The sequence below is a fragment of the Gadus morhua genome, chromosome 23 (genome assembly GCF_902167405.1).
Source record: "Gadus morhua chromosome 23, gadMor3.0, whole genome shotgun sequence".
NCBI classification, from domain to species: Eukaryota; Metazoa; Chordata; class Actinopteri; order Gadiformes; family Gadidae; genus Gadus; species Gadus morhua.
Genome location: NC_044070.1, coordinates 20,239,729 through 20,253,424, shown reverse-complemented (window position 1 = coordinate 20,253,424; position 13,696 = coordinate 20,239,729). Strand labels below are relative to the sequence as shown.

Below are 13,696 nucleotides of genomic sequence, written 5' to 3'. Positions count from 1 at the left end.
AGTTCGAAGGGCCAATGGGCTTTGTTTACTTTGTTACGCGGCTTTAGTATAGGGACAGCGTATTGGCTATTGATATATCAGTCACTTGGGCTTCTAGCCAATGAGTTTACCTTTCCAACGCTACCAGGCGTGTCCAGGTGTGATACGTATGAGCCGAGATATACAGCTGCGTCATCACGGCAGACAACTCGCTTTGCGCATGACAGAGCCTCCAGCGGACCAGGACGCACGCCGCACACATTGATCACATTGATTTCGCCGTTTACAATGGCGAAATCAACGAAGAAAACGAAATATTACACACATGAAGAAGCCCTCGCTTTGATTTTGGCTTCATCCGAGGACAGCGAAGACAGCCAATATGATTCTGAGATAGAGGAGATGTTCAAGCAACAATTGGACGAAGTCTTAGATCGGTGAGTGACGCCATCTATGTGTATTTTTGTGTGTGGGTTTTTATGCTTACAGTGAACAATGCAGTATAGTTATATAGTATACATTATATATATAAATGATATAAATGAAATGTTTATTTGTTTTCTATGTAAATAACACCCCATTGAATTGCATTTATATATTTCTTCATTATATTTGGTGACATTTGTGCATTGCATTGTGTTTGTAGGTCAATGTCTGAGGACAGTGATGCGGATTGGGAGCCGCAAAGCCAGACAGGCAGACCCCCGGCCCCCACTCCTACTGAAGGTGGTCGTGAGAGATCCGGTAGTGTCTCATCACATGACAATATCTCAATATGGCCATATCAAATGAATGTGTGAAAAAATTATGTTTTGAATCATGGAGAAAGGTTTTATAGTCACCAAAATGCTTCAGTAATGTTTCCAGTGTCACAGAAGTGAGTAAATGCATTTGGCACAATTTGGCCATTTTGGAGACATTTTGGAGAGGTTTGGGCCGCCAGTGACCACACACCATAAAAACTCCATTAACTCCCAAAGCTTTAGGCCTAGAACTCCAAATTTTTTTCCAGGTGTAGTTGGCATGATGTAGAAGGTATTTGGCCTATTGCCATATGCCTTACATAAAGCACATCCTAGTTATTGTAGTTCAAATATGACCCATTATTTTCGAAGACAAAAAAATTGCTTTAGAGCCATGTCTGAACTGATGTCATTTAGGTTGTGTGTATGACACATGCCAAATAAACATATCTACAGAAACTAGAGCTTGTCAGCTTTCAAATGAAGTATCATACATCCATCTAGGACTTAGGGTTACTGTGTTATAAGCTTTTCCATTTGGGTATGTGTTTAGGCGAAAAAAAACAAAATACTGCCGGACCTTAACAGGTCCCATGACATGCCACCAGGTGTGGTGTGATTAGCCGTTACAAGCCGTTTTGGAAATCGGCCCCTTATGACATCACAGGTGGGCGTGTCCACCTAGATGTGTGCTGGATAGATCAGTCTACTAGCCTACCCAGTGGACTGTAGCAAACGTTCCTCATCTCTCCGTCAAGTTATTAAAGATATGTGCACCTGTTTATGATTTGTATTTGTTAATGAACCATAAAGTTACAATCCATCTTGATGGATCCAAATTTTGTCAGTTTTCACTCTCTATCCCCTACCTGCTCCTTAATCACATCAGTATTCACTGCCTATCCCCTACCTGCTCCTTAATCACATCAGTATTCACTGCCTATCCCCTACCTGCTCCTTAATCACATATATCAGTATTCACTGCCTATCCCCTACCTGCTCCTTAATCACATATATCAGTATTCACTGTCTATCCCCTACCAGCTCCTTAATCACATATATCAGTACTCACTGTCTATCCCCTACCTGCTCCTTAATCACATATATCAGTACTCACTGTCTATCCCCTACCTGCTCCTTAATCACATATATCAGTACTCACTGTCTATCCCCTACCTGCTCCTTAATCACATCAGTACTCACTGTCTATCCCCTACCTGCTCCTTAATCACATATATCAGTACTCACTGTCTATCCCCTACCTGCTCCTTAATCACATATATCAGTACTCACTGTCTATCCCCTACCTGCTCCTTAATCACATCAGTATTCACTGTCCATCCCCTACCTGCTCCTTAATCACATACATCAGTATTCACTGTCTATCCCCTACCTTCTGCTTAATCACATATATCAGTACTCACTGTCTAGACTTTAGACTTTAGATTTGAACGATTTTAACTTACCTGCTCCTTGATCTCATATCAGTATTCACTGTAAGTAGTGTTGAAATAATGCGCATCTGTCTGTTAATCAAGCCATGTGTTGTTACTTATTGCATGTGGAGCCACTAGGGGGCAGTGAATCCATCTCGATGTAGTTCACCTTCTGGCCAACAAGAATAACGCGAAGGAGACACAAAGTGTGTGTGTGTGTGTGTGTGTGTGTGGGTGTGGGTGTGGGTGTGGGTGTGGGTGTGGGTGTGCACCACCTTGCTTTGGTACCTTTCTGAACACCTTCCGGCAAAAGGTGAAACAGTATGAGGAAGGAAAAAACAAGAGAAGAATCCAACCCAACAAGATTAATGATTTAACAAAGAGATAATAGAGGGAATAGCCCGGCCTAATAAAGAAACATAAATGACATGTGAACGTTGAATCCTGGCCCCTACGACCCAGTCTGACCCTGCTGTGTCTGATGGTACCGGTCATACAGTCAGGAGGTTTAAAAAAGTAACATGGTGATGATTAAAATGATAATTAGAACCCCTAGGACTCCTAATGTGATCCAAACGCTCCAAAGTGGGCTAGAAGATAATCTCTCTGGAACAGAAAGAGAAAATATTTATTATTCTTTCTCTAATAAGGATGAGAATAATAACAATGACAGCAAGACACATCCTAATTCCTTCACAATAAACATGACCTACATTTTTTTGAAGATGGCTTATCAGTTACTGGCCCAATGAACATGGTTTAGTAAAGAAGACAACGGACACCCTTTCCTTACTCCCCCAAGTGTAAAAACACAATGTTGCATTTTACACCACGGATGTTTGATTGACTTTGGTCATTTAAAATACGAGTTATTAAAATGTTTTTTGTAATACTTTTATTTTTGTTTAAATTAATATTGATCTAATAAAAAAAAATACGTACTGGCAATGATGGAAAAGTATAACAAAATGGGGAACAACTTCACGTGACAAATGAAGAAAGAGGGAACAGAAATTGTTTGCTTTGCAAAAAACGTCTGCATTTTTATTTTCTTGCAGTGTATATTTTGTGCTTAATAACCATCAATATATGATTTCATTTCGTTTCAAATAATGTTTTTCTTGGAATTGGTATCCATTATTATCAATTTTATTTTCTGCTCTTCTCTTCAAACAAACCAATAAAGAAACAAAGAAAAGACAAATATTATGTCTCCTCCATTTCGGACACATTTCGCGCTTCCTCGGGATACCGAAGATAGGTGGTAGAGTTCCTCTTACCATCTCTCTGCCCTCCTCCGTGAAATGAGCAAACCGTCAGCAATGACTACACACACACACACACACACACACACACACACACACACACACACACACACACACACACACACACACACACACACACACACACACACAAACACACACACATTTTATTTGGGGCTAAAGCCTCGGATGTTATTTAATTAGCCCCGAATATGATCTTAAATGAAAATTAAAAAGATAAAATAAAAATATTCATAAACATTTATAAGTAGCCTAGTCTAGATAGACATAGTCCTTCTGGCAAGAGAATAAACAACAAGTGTATTAACCTATCCTATCCCCTGTCAGATCTGTGCACGTGTGTGTGTGTGTGTGTGTGTGTGTGTGTGTGTGTGTGTGTGTGTGTGTGTGTGTGTGTGTGTGTGTGTGTGTGTGTGTGTGTGTGTGTGTGTGTGTGTGTGTGTGTGTGTGTGTCTGCCTCACTTGTATTAATTTGCTTAACTAACTTGAATGGAACTTTAGACATTTGGGGATAAGCAGCATAGCAGTCAGGTAGCTATTTAAAGCTATAATAAACAGCGTATTTCGTTTATTTAGATAAAGCATTATGAAAAAGTTTGCATGCACAATAAAGCATTTTCATTTTCACTCTGGGCTAAGCCCCGGATGTTTATGAATCCTAGAAATCTCCTCCCAAATCTATTCTCTAGAGTAGAGGCAATAAAAATGCGATATGCGTGGAAGAGAGGCGGAAGGAGAGGAGAAAAGGATTAGAGGGGAGAAGGAGAAGAGAGAAGGGGGAGTAGTATTTAGTGACCAGAATGTATGTGTTTGTGTGTGTGTGTGTGTGGGGGGGGGGGGGTATCTATATAGTTTGTATCTATATTAAGTTCATCTTTGGTGAGTGTCTATTTGGTGTGTTTATCCTTATGGTGTGTAACTATGGTGTGTGTGTGTGTGTGTATCTCTGTGGTGTATACCTATGGTTTGTATCTGTCGTTTGTGTGTGCATATGGTTTGTATCTATATGTTGTGTGTGAATCTATGTGTGTATCTGTGGTGTGTGCGTGTGTGACAGTTTGACCACTGTCCCTGTCTGTTTAACTGCCCGTCAATAGCGCGAATTGATGGATAGTGCATGAACAGCAAACCTTCAAGCATACAATATACATACAAGCTCTTTATTCAAGCCACACACACTCACAAACAATCTCTCCCTCTCACCATGGCTCTGTACTGCAGACTAAAAGAGTCGGGGTGGGGCTGAGGGCTTTAAATATGGTGTCAGGAAACACCTGCTGCCACTGATTGGCCCAATTTGGGCCAAACCATTTTTCCTTGTGTCAAAGGAGGACACTGAACATTGACATTGGACATTAATGAGCGACAAGCCTAAATGCACTAGTGAAAATCACTGATCTAAAAGTTGAAATGAACTTTAACATGCATGCTGTATATTTGATGAGTTTATTCATGGTTGACCTGCAATATGCCACAGTATTATAATCCCCCTGTTGATTGAGCCTGTCTAGTGGGAGGGGCCATGGGGTATAAAATGGCTGAGCTGCTGTCCTTCTGACAGTCTGCTGTATGCTGTTGCCAGAAGAGGTTGTCTGTGTTGAGCAGGGTGTTCAGCTCTCCACGAGATGCTAAATATCTACTGAGGTGATTATTCCATCATGTTGTAAATTATGGTTAAATATACTCAGTGATTGAGTTTAATTTGCATTTATTTTGTTAATGGATTATGTGATTTATTGACATTATTTGAAGTACCGGTTTTTGATTTTGAATATGCTTGATTTATTATAGAGAATATTTAATAATTGATTTTGATTGAATTATTTGTTTTTGGAAATGGTTTTGAATGTTTTTATTTTACTATTTTCAGATATTTGGGGGTTGGCCTCTTCTGTATGTTTGGCACTTATCTGCCACTGTGGGGGAATGAATGTTGTTAAAAACCTATTTGCAACTGTGTGCCTTGCCATCCTTTGGGTTTGAAAGTCCGGTGTATGAAGGTTACATTACCTTCTGTGTGTGTGTGTGTGTGTGTGTGTGTGTGTGTGTGTCGCACAGTAAGGTGAATTGAAAGAAGACTTTTTTCGTTTTGAAGTATGAATCTAAATCCGACTCATCCCTTTAATTAAAATGAGGTAGGTCATTTAAGATCAAACACAGAGCTGAAATAGCCTCTCACTGTTACCAAGAAGACCACAGGGCGCCGAACCTGCATTGAGTTTTACTAATTGGCTCAATTAGCATTGAGTTTTACTAATTATGGATTGTGGTGGTTTAACTCATTTGAAATTTGTACCATGAGTAAACTGTTCCTTCCTTCAAAGGTCTATCATGGATACTTAACTGCAGTTCTGTGAGTATCCCAACTTAACCATGAAGATGAACTGCAAACTGTAAGTCATTAATTTCTCATTACTCTTGGGCACATTGATGTATTTTGGCTTCCTGGCGAGTTAACCTGTTACCTGAAGGTTGATCTGAGTAGCAAGGATGTTTTATTGGTTCATGGGTTACTTAGGGATTTGGTTTATGTTGGTTTTAATGATTTGTTAAAATGGTTACAGGCTCCAAGTTATTGTTGTAAGCCTGGGCAATGGGTTGGTTTCTGATATCTGCAGTCTTCTTTCATTCTACTCTCCTGAGCTCTGCATCTTCATCACATGAGTGTTGCTTTACTGATGAGGGTGTGGTCTGAGTGAGCAGATGTGCATACTGGGATACAGAGCTGTCTGAAGTCTACAGGTCTGTAGACGCGCCCCCTCAGGGGAAACCGAGTGTTTGAGAAACTGTCGTGACGTCAGTTACATGGACTGGAATGTTCTTAAAGATGGAGACAGGGATTCAGAAGGAGAAACACCAGGGGGAGATGAGGGGGCTCCTCATCTCAACGGCCAAAACACAACTTCAGTCTGACAGAGAACCATGGAACACATTCAACAGTCCCCTCCAGGCATCGTGACTCCTCAGGAAGGTTTCATTTCCAAGGTCTTATTTGGGGCCATCCCCATATGGATCCTGCTCCTCAAGAGCCACCCCCCTCCACTGGGTGGTCTTCTGAACAGATGACCTCCTTCCTGTCCTCAGGCTGACTAAAGCTGCACCGTTTGCATCTGTGAAGGCCCCTCATTCAGGAAACCACTTGACTACAAAGACATGACTTCAGAGACGTTGAATCAACCTGGGACATTTTGGAGACGCAAAGCATAATCCATCACCAATGTGGGACGCCACTGAAGAATGTTGTGCATAATTTACATCTCTGGAGAAATTGGTTGTTCTGGTATGGGTGCCCTGGCAGGAGGCCTGGGGAGGGGTGGGGAATGATGGAATGTTATTTGGCATGAGGTTTTTACCCTGCATGATTGTTTGGCCTTTTATGGCTCAGTGGTGTGTGTGTGTGTGTGTGTGTGTGTGTGTGTGTGTTTGACATGAGATGGAAGATTTTTGAGGGTTCTACTGTGTGTGTCTCCCACTCACACCAGGCATAGGGTTCTACGTGCCTGGCCTGGGTTCTATGTGTGTGTCCGGCTTGCTTTGACAGTGATAATGTTCATACGGGGGTCTGTGTGATTGGCTTGGGATATTGGAAGGGTCAACTAAATCATACCTGATGGATGACCACACGTTTACTCAAGGGCCTCCAGTAGACATGAAGAGCCCTGAGCGACGCTCCAGAGCGATATCCAACACACTGGGCAGGAAGGAGAGTATCCAACTCAAGTGTAAAAGGATGCAAGCGGTGTGTTCAGATCAGTGACTTCAAATTAGGACTACACCAATCAGGATCAATGGAGGATTGACACCAAAAGGAATTCCACACGGAGAGTCTGACGTTGGAAAGGGACCTAAATGGATTTTAGGTCCCTTTCCACTAGGGGTGAAACGGATCAGTGTGTCCACGGTTCGGTTCAGATAACCGTTTTGGGCCTCGGTTTCGGATACGGTTCGGATTAGGATCATGTCCCTGATAGTAAATAGGCGGACTTTTTTTTGACGGAGGGTTTGGGGGAGAAACACAAAAATGAATGAGACCCACAGGCTATTTGCAATGTGTTAATTGACTGCAATCAGACAACTTGCAAGGCTTTTTTGTGCAATAAATGTTCCCCTAAATGCATTTGAAAACATGGTGCACTGAGTGTAACATGTAAGGGATAACGGCCGACGAGGCTTAGAACTCTGGCGACGAGCGCAGCATGAAGCCAGAGTTGCCTCTACCTGTCCATTATTTCCATCGAACCGGTCGACCTCGAAGGCCGTTATCCCGCTTATCACCCGTTTGTATTTATCTCCCGTATATGTAGAATATAATTGTATCAATTACTTTCTTTAAATTTAGGAATCGTGCGCTTGAAAAGCCCAGTTTGTTTTGAACGCTGACAGGATGAAGGGAGGGGCGGGAAAAGTCTCATTGGCTCGGGCAGCACTGGAGAGAATGCATTCCGCTGGGTCCTAAACACCCTTTTGTATCGGACGTAGGCTACAGTAGGCAAAATACGCTACATAAGGCAATGCCTTCATGAAACCTAAATCCGCGGATCTCCAGAATGCTCCGAACTGTGGTAAACGAACCGAACGGATTCGGATACAATTCGAATCCGCTGCAGGCCTACTTTCCACAGGTCCCTTAAATGGAAAGGGACTACCTGGCCGGATTGATGAAGAGCCCTGTGGAAACCTTCACCGGGCTTCAAGGTATAAGGAGGAGAATGTTTCCATGGTACTCTGATGAAGACCGTTGTTGTGTTCCACTGGCTGAGGGGAAGAACCCACACATCTTTCTCTTGACCGTTCTCCTCTGAGAATCCTGGTGCCATCTTGAAGGATATTCCAGCTCATGTAACTGATGTCACGACAGTTTCTTAAACACTTGGTTTCTCCTGAGGGGCGTGTCTATAGAACTGAAGACTTCAGACAGCACTGTATCCCAACATGCATCTCTGCTCACTCGGACCACACCCCCATGAGTAGGATGCAACACTCTAGTGATGGAGATGTAGAGTTTTATAAGTAACGAGGGAGCAGACTAAGGTGATTAGAACACAATGGAATGTCCAGTCTGTAAATCTTTAATCCATGAAGATGGTTGGATAGTTCAGGAATTGGGCTTTTTATTATGGGCAGTCCTTTCACTCGGATGCCCACGATGATGCCCATGATTTGCTGTTGGTGATGAGGTAGTCAGGATGACGTTGCAGGGCTATGGTCGGCTCTCTGCTCAACGTTTAGATTTGCTCTGTATGGTTTATACCCGGAATAATCTAGATAATTGTAAAATGTATACACGGTTTTGTATTGAATGATTTTAGTTTTTAAAGTTGTGGGACGTACATGGTAGTTTGGTTCTTCGTATGGTTTTGAGTGATATAACTTGTACACACTGGGTGCATAATAATGTAAAGGTACACTGAATAGGAATGACCAACAGCAACAAACGGATCTCCTCAAGGTAAGTCTGTTGGCTGTGTTTTAATGAAGACCATCGCTGGACTTCAGGATCTTCCTCCGTTCAGCTCAAGGTGAGGCGCTGGTTCTGTTTTTTCTTTGGTTGGTTCCGGCCGGAATGTTCGGATTCCAGTCGGACGGTTTGTGCTTCCCGCCGTGGAAGGTTCTGAGTGCGGTCACTAGATTTAGTCCCAATGGTTAGCATAGAACGTTGTAGTCTTGACAACCATGAGAAACCACCTGGCAGTTTGTTGGACTGGAGTCCCCTGAGGGAATCTGGCGGAACGTTCTGGATTGTATTTGCGTAACCTCGAGCCGTTTCCTATTCTATTTCAGTCGGTTTCGATTGGGAATTGTTACCCCTATCTTAAACAACTTAAGTCTGATATTAAATACATACTCATGCGTACGTCGTACAATATGTTGATAAATTCCGATGGTTGCACCGTACTTTTAACCACGATGACGTGACGGGACTCTCACTGCGTACAAAACGGCGTTCTACTTGCGGGCCCATTTTTGACATCAGGGGAGGCTGAAAATCATTTCAAGGTGGAAGCTAATTTGACATTTCTTCAACGGAACCCAGCACCTGAATATGGCTGAGTATATTTGATTTAATATCGATACTGCTTAGAGTTCTTTGTTACTTCAACTTTTGTACGTTCTAAATATCTGCTGTCATTAATTGCCACAGAAGTTAAACCCTACCCAATGGAATGACGTTAAACAACGACTTTGGTTCAGTTACCAACTTCATTATATCAAAGCTAAAATAATGGCAGTCATTCCCACATGTTACAATAGAAGATACTCTAGTCTAGAACTGTACAAGGTTCAAAAGGTAACATGTAGTTTGTCCCAAGGTGTCTGCCTCCTCACCCAGAGCAAGACCTCCACCTCCTCACCCAGAGCCAGACCTCCACCTCCTCACCAAGAGACAGACCTCCACCTCCAGTCAGAAGTCCTCCAGAACAGGTCAGTGCTCTGTGTGAGTAGTCTTCTCAGGTCAGTTTCAATGCATGGCCTGAACCACTTCTTTAAACTTGTGGACAGCTCTGTCTTCATTCCCGAAAACGGGATGCTCATGTCTGGTCTCAAGTCTTTTCTAGCCTCGAGTTATAAAATAATAGTTCAATTAATTGTGCAACACTGTTTCGGATGAGTCAATTAAGTTTATTGTTGGGCAAATGCTGATATAAACCTGCTGCTGTAGCTGAACTGCGAGGCTGAGAGGCTGGGGACCAGAGGCTTGTGGTGCCAGGGTGGACCGGAGACTGAGGCTGGAGACCAGGGGCCCACAGCACCGGACCAGAGGGTAACCATCACCAAGCTCATCTGAAACACTAAAATCCACGGTAGTTTAGGTCTAGTTTTGATCATCTTATGACTTTAAATCTGTGCCAAGCTGTGATTTTAGTTAATTCATACGGGGGTTATGTAGTAGTCATGTGAGCCATTCATGTTACTAGTGCTCCTACGACCGTAGTGGATGAATTGCTGAATGCGACAATCTGCAGACATTGTCTAATTTAAGTGTTTAAATTTGTGAACCTCGGATGCAGAAGGTGGGGTGTGTTTCGTCCCCAGGTGATTTACTGCTGAGATGGACTGGGTTTGTAACCAGACCAGGAATCCATGTCTGGAGGAGCCGTGCTGAAGGAGCTGATGGAGGAGCCGAGCTGATGGAGGACCCGTGCTGAAGGAGCTGTTGGAGGAGTCGTGCTGAAGGCCCTGCCTTGTGGAGGCCCTGCCTGGTGAAGGACGTCTGTCATGGGGTAGATGGAGCTTGACTCGGAAGTGATCATCACACTCACTGCTACCACAAACTACCGGCGTTTGTACCATATATACCAGACGACTACATCTGTTTTACCACATATTGAAGCAAGACTTCCGCTGTTTTTTCCAGACTAGGACTCTTTCTGAGGAGAGCTGCTGGAGGAGCTGAGACGCTGGAGGACGACTAGGAATCGACCGACAAGGATTCCTCGTAAGTTTGTTTTTAGTTACATGGTTGACTTAAAGGGCAAAATACAGCTGTTATGCGTTAACCAACTACCGCTGTGTTTTCTTACTAGAACGTGTTCCTGGAGAGGAGGCGAGCTGGTAGGGGAGCCGTGAATCTGGAGGATGAACATCACTCTACAAAGGATTGTAAGTTTGTATTAACCAAACAAACCGGGAATAAAGGGCTTAAAAATAAGACCAACTACATGTTCGTTACCAGACTGTGGGGCCAGACTCGCTCTGTTTGTTCCAGACCAGAACTCTGGCTGAGGAGAGCTGATGGAGGAGCCAAGACTCTGGGGGACGACATCGCTCCACCAACCAGGATCCTCGTAAGTTTGCCGAAAATAAACAGTAGACTTGTTGTAACGCAGGATTAGTTTGTCCAGTACAAGTTCCGGCATACTATTGTGGTTGTTTACCAGACAAACTACAGCTGCTACTTTGTTACGCGCCATTAGAGCCCAACTACTCCTGTGTTTGTGACCTTACATTAGAGCCCATCTACTACTGTGTTTGTTACCTTGCATTAGAGCCCATCGACTACTGTGTTTGTTACCTGATGTTAGAGCCCAACTACTCCTGTGTTTGTTACCTTTCATTAGAGACGAAGTACTCCTGTGTTTGTTACCTTACATCAGAGACAAATTGCGTTTCTAACCAGACCAGGAATCTGGAGGACTGATGGAGAAGCCGTACATCTGGAAGGAAAATCCTGAGGATCACCAGCACTCTACCATCAAGGATTCCTCATAAGTTTGCATTATCTGGACATGGTGGACTAGGTAGGGGGTTGGGGTTTCAACTCTCAAACCAATGGTGCCGGATTCAAGTCCTCAGAATACAGTGATGTGTCCTTGAGCAAGGCGCCCTAAAGCCTGCCTGCTCCTTAAAGACTTATCTTTGGTTCAGATAATGTTGCATCTTTTGAATAATGAACCTAATCAATGTCCTTGTTTGGTCCGGGCAGACGCACTTGAGCTGAACCTCACCTGATCCTGTTTGGTCGGGGGTAGACACACCTGAGCTAAACCAGCCCTGATCCTGACATCCTGCTGGTCCCGTCTCCTCAGTTCATCTGAGCCTTGTCCTCCAGAAGACCTGCTGAGCTCAGCAGTCTGAGGCTGATGGATCAATGACCTCCAGTGGGAGTGATCTTCTTGACCCCACATGTAACCGTGTGCTTCCACACGCCTTTCCCTCACGTCTGTCACTAACCTCACTACTTCACTACTCTCTACTGCTTCCTCTTTTCTTCCTTCTCTCTGGTTCAAATCTTTACACTGAAGGCGCGTCTTCCTGCCCTCAGAGGGTTTAGCGTTAGGGTTGAGAGTCAGGGTTTAGAGTCAGGGACAGAGCTGGTCAGGGAGGACTGCTTTTACACAAACCTCTTCACTTGCTTTCGGAATGGTGGTGACATTTCGAAAAGTTTAATTTGGAAAATGTTTTCCTCTGCGTTCCTTTATAAAATTGTATTACATTTCTGTCAAGTGTTTTTGTTTTCATATATTAAAATCCCACATTGACTTCTACATGTTTGGTGCGGTTCATTCAATTGTCCTTTCACTTGGTTAGTGTCAAGCTAAACTCCTGCAATACATTTAATATACATGATTGTTATTCAGCAATGTTCACATAATCCATTTTGTAAAAATATAAAACCTCCATATTACTACTAAATTCAAGCCTATTCATGTATTTAACAATGTACATACTGCCCCGCAGGCCATTCTCTGCTACTACAACGCAAATGTTGATTTCCTGAGTGGTAGAGACATTCCTGGGGCCGGGTCGCCACATATGGCGGAGAATCGACCGAGGACTCGACCAAGCTACGGTCCATTTTTTGAGTGAACGCCAGCCTCCAAAGCAGCCTCGACACAGCCGGAGACGAGGCAGCCGGAGACGAGGCAGCGGGCAACGCCGGCAGCGGGAGCAGCTCCGCTTCAGGCAGGACCGCCGCTCCAACACGAGGCCCCGAAGCTTCATCAAAGGGTAGAGGAGTGTGGCAACCCGGATCCGGCCCAGCACCCCTGGAAGCAGTCTACCCCCAGATGGCGCCATTGAGGGCGTTGGAGCGGGGGCCAATTATCTAAATGCAGAGCACCTGAGGAACAGGTGCAGAAGCAGGGCTTGAATAGCCTGCTTCTCCACTCAATCAGGGCTCTCTCAGCCATGTGGCTCGGGCAAGGAGAGACAGGTTCTCGTGGGATAGGACCGTCGATTCCTCCCAGGTTTCTAGTTATTTTCAGTATGAGACTTTTTGGATTAAACAGGCCTTTTTGCCCAGTAAAGTTGTGTCCGGTCTGGGGAGGAGGCGGTTCACTGGAGAAGGCGGGTTGCCAGAATATACAGTACATCGTTTTTCAAAAAGTCTTTGAAAATGGCAGATTACAACTTCATAGGCCTAATACAAATAAAATGATCAATATTAATACATAATAATTGTTGTTATCCGTTGGAGATGCTTTTCTTTTAAATCTGTGCAGAAGACAATTCCACTGACGGTACAGTAAGATAATGGACGCATGTTACAACTCATCCATTCATTGCCTTAAAGATGAATTTAAGTTTCGTAAAAGAAAATAGTGGGATCATAAAGATGACAAAAATCTCAACGCTTTTCAAGGGACCAGTCAGAAAACGTTTCATTCCCATTAATCCAGATACATGTTTCTTTGCTCTTGGATGTGTGCTCTGTGGTGTGTCACCAAGGTCGTCGTTGTTGTTGTTGTTGTGGTGCTGAAGTTGCCTCGGTTGTACCCATCACATTGTCTGTTTGACCTTTTCGAAGTCTTTC

The 13,696-nt window shown here is 43.6% G+C and overlaps 1 long non-coding RNA gene across 1 annotated transcript; it reads left to right on the top strand.

The window, feature by feature from the left end:
• Positions 1–11,197: 11,197 nt before the first annotated feature.
• LOC115537756 (uncharacterized) lies at positions 11,198–11,924 on the top strand. The gene is made up of 3 exons (XR_003974858.1): positions 11,198–11,228; positions 11,561–11,681; positions 11,867–11,924. It is a non-coding gene; the product is annotated as an uncharacterized LOC115537756 (long non-coding RNA).
• Positions 11,925–13,696: the final 1,772 nt, after the last annotated feature.